This window comes from Budorcas taxicolor, chromosome 21 (assembly GCF_023091745.1).
Source record: "Budorcas taxicolor isolate Tak-1 chromosome 21, Takin1.1, whole genome shotgun sequence".
NCBI lineage: Eukaryota > Metazoa > Chordata > Mammalia > Artiodactyla > Bovidae > Budorcas > Budorcas taxicolor.
The window spans coordinates 57,938,407-57,941,991 of NC_068930.1; the positions used below are offsets into that span (position 1 = coordinate 57,938,407).

Genomic DNA, 3,585 nt, shown 5'->3' on the forward strand with positions numbered 1-3,585 from the left:
CCATAATTTTCTTGAAGAGATCTCTAGTCATTCCCATTCTATTGTTTTCCTCTATTTCTTTGCACTGATCTCTGAGGAAGGCTTTCTTATCTCTCCTTGCTATTCTTTGGAGTTCTGCATTCAAATGGATATATCTTTCTTTTCCCCTTTGCCTTTCTCAACTATTGTAAGGCCTCCTCAGACAACCATTTGCCTTTTTGCATTTCTTTTTCTTGGGGATGGTCTTTATTCCTGCCTCCTGTACAATGTCACAAACCTCCATCCATAGTTCTTCAGGCACTCTGTCTATCTGACCTAATCCCTTGAATCTGTTTCTCCCTTCCACTTTATAATCGTAAGGAATTTGATTTAGGTCATTCCTGAATGGTCTAGTGGTTTTCCTTACCTTCTTCAATTTAAGCCTGAATATTGCAATAAAGAAGTCATGATCTGAGCCACAGTCAGCTCCTGGTCTTGTTTTTGCTGTATAGAGTTTCTCCATCTTCGACTGCAAAGAATAATCAATCTGATTTCAGTATTGACCATCTAGTGATGTTACGTTTTTTTACAAGAATGAAGGTTTGTTGCAACCCTTCATTCTCAGATGATGGTTAGCATTTTTAGCAATAAAGCATGTTTTAATTAAGGTATATATCTTATTTTTTAGGCATAATGCTATTGCATACTTAATAGACTCTACTAAGCATAGTATAAACATAACTTTTATATGCTCTGGGAAACCAAAAAATTTGTGTGACACAATACTGTCAGTTAAGTTGCTCAGTCATGTCCGACTCTGCGACCCCATGGACTGTAGCATGCCAGGCTTCCCTGTCCATCACCAACTCCCAGAGCTTGCTCAAACTCATGTCCATCCAGTCGTTCACTGAGTTGGTGATTTCATCCAGTCACCTCATCCTCTGTACTCCCCTTCTCCTCCTGCCTTCTATCTTTCCCAGCCTCAGGGTCTTTTCCAAGGAGTCAGTTCTTCACATCACTATATTGTAATGTTCCCTTTGTTGTGGTGGTCTGGAACTGAGCCAACAAAAACTCCAAGATATGCCTGTATTGTATACTTGAAAATTACTAAGAGAGTACAAGTTCTCAACACAAGAAAAAAAAAAATTTAACTATATATGGTGAGGGATGTCTGCTAGATTTATTATGATACATGTTTTACAATATATACACATATCAAATTGCTATGTTGTACACCTTGAAACTAATGTTTAATGTCAATTATATCTCAATTTTAAAAATCTAATTGATAATAGCCAAATGAAAAAATACTTAGGAAAATGTGATAAAGGTTCAAAACCTATATGAAGAAACAACAAAACCTTATTAAAGCAAGATAAAATACTTTGTTAAAATAAGAGCTGAATAAATGGAAAAGCAAATCAGGTCTGAATGTAAAATTTAAAAATAAGAAAGAGAAAGAAAGAAAAGGTAAATGTCTAAATATTAACTGACTCTATTCCCCTAATATTAAACAAGAAACTTTATGGGAAAAAATAGAAATTGAAATAAAATTAATATACACTTGTTAAAAAAAATCTATTTGTGGGCAGTAGGCAATGGCACCCCACTCCAGTACTCTTGCCTGGAAAATCCCATGGATGGAGGAGCCTGGTGGGCTGCAGTCCATGGGGTCGCTAGAGTCGGGCACGACTGAGCGACTTCACTTTCACTTTTCACTTTCATGCATTGGAGAAGGAAATGGCAACCCACTTACAGTGTTCTTGCCTGGAGAATCCCAGGGACGAGGGAACCTGGTGGGCTGCCGTCTATGGGGTCGCACAGAGTCAGAAACGACTGAAGCAACTTAGCAGCAGCAGCATGGATAACAAATGTGTAAATTTCAAAATGCGACAGATGAGAGTTGGGAGGCTGGGTAATTTGCCCCTCCTTCTCCTGTTTCAACACTTTGGCATCCAGTGTTCACAATGTCAAGTTACCTCTCAAGCCTCTCATTTGGCATGCCTAGCATGTTACCATGCTATCTTTGTGTGATTCTTAAATGTATGAAGTTCAGCAATGGCATCATCAAAAGCTGACCATCTATCAACAGATTAATATATAAAGAAAATAAGGCATACATATATGATAGAATAGTATTCAGCCATTAAAAAGAGGTAAATTCTACCATTTGCAACAATATGGATGGACCTTGAGGACATTGTGCTAGTGAAATAAGTCAGACTGAGAAAGAAAAAAAAAAAATATGTATATATATATATATCTTCATATACATATATCTCACTTACATGTGAAATTAAATTCATAGAAACAGAGTCAGACTTGTGGTTGCTGGAGGGAGAGTAATTGAGTAAAGATGGTTAAATGGTACAAACCTCCAGTTATAAGATAAATAACATATATTATTTTCTAACATGTTGTCTAACCTACAACATGATGACTATAGTTAATATTGTATTATGTATTTGAAAGTTATGAGAGTAAATCTGAAAAGTTCTCATCACAAGGAAAAAAAGTGTAACTATGTGAGGTGATAAATGTTAGCTAAGCTTATTGTGGTAATCATTTTGTAGCATATGCATTTTTCAAAACTTCATGTTGTACACCTTAACATAGAGTGTAATATGTCAATTATATTTCAATAAAACTGTAGGGGAAAATAGCTCTTTTTGCAAGAGAGCAGGATTTCTCCAGAAGTTCAGAATTGCACAATAGAACATAGAGAATTTACAGCCCAGACCCAATACAATAGGATGATTTTGGTTGCATTTCCTTTTTCTGACTTGAAAAGCTTCTTGGTAGGCTTGCTCTGACTGATCCATAATCCTTTCTTGTTGTCACCACCAGTAACCTGAACCAAGTAACAGTAGTAGTCTCCTTCCATTTTCAAGTAAATGACTTTGTCTGGGCTTGTGAAACGCTAGGGATGAAGGGTTTTTTGTTGTTGTTGTTGTTCAAGAGACAGTAAATCACTTGCATATATCTCAGAGCTCACTGGCACCTTTCTCTCTGTTTTCTCAAGCCATTGGAACCTTCCCTCATTTTTTCAGCACTTGAGACAACCCTCTAAGATGATCTATGGGCTCCTGCAACATTTTCATAAGCAACTGAGAGAAGATGAATTCAGCTTCTTATTCAGACTTCATGAAGGCAGCCATGTCAACATATCACTAAGCTTGCTTGCCCAGTTTGACTTTTGCACCAGCATATTTTCCACAGTGACTGGAAGTTTGAGCCAGAGGTGGGTCATAGTGGATAGAGAGGGGTTCTGCTATCCCTGAGCATTGGCAGTGGCAAGGCTAAAATTGTCCCTGGATCCTGCTACTCACAGATTCTATCTTAAATTTGTAGCAAAGTGAATATAAAAGCAGTAATACTTATATTATGTCCTCGTCTTTCAATTTGTTAGGTAGTTAGCATAGGGAAAAGGAGTCCAAAATGGCGGTGGCTAAAAGACAAGAAAGAGAAAAGCCCATGAAAATAAAACAGGGGAAGATCAAATGAAGGTCCAAGGACCTGAATGAGGACTTCAGGTAGAACAGCACTCCTGACTAAGCCCAATTTGCATAGGGTAGGCCCAGGAGGGAGAAGAAAACATATAAAAAGAGAGGCAAAGGGCTCTCTCTC

At 37.6% G+C, this 3,585-nt stretch overlaps 1 pseudogene; it reads right to left on the reverse strand.

Annotated features, from left to right (window-relative positions):
• Positions 1-1,962: 1,962 nt before the first annotated feature.
• Positions 1,963-3,072, reverse strand: LOC128066494 (14-3-3 protein zeta/delta-like; annotated as a pseudogene).
• Positions 3,073-3,585: the final 513 nt, after the last annotated feature.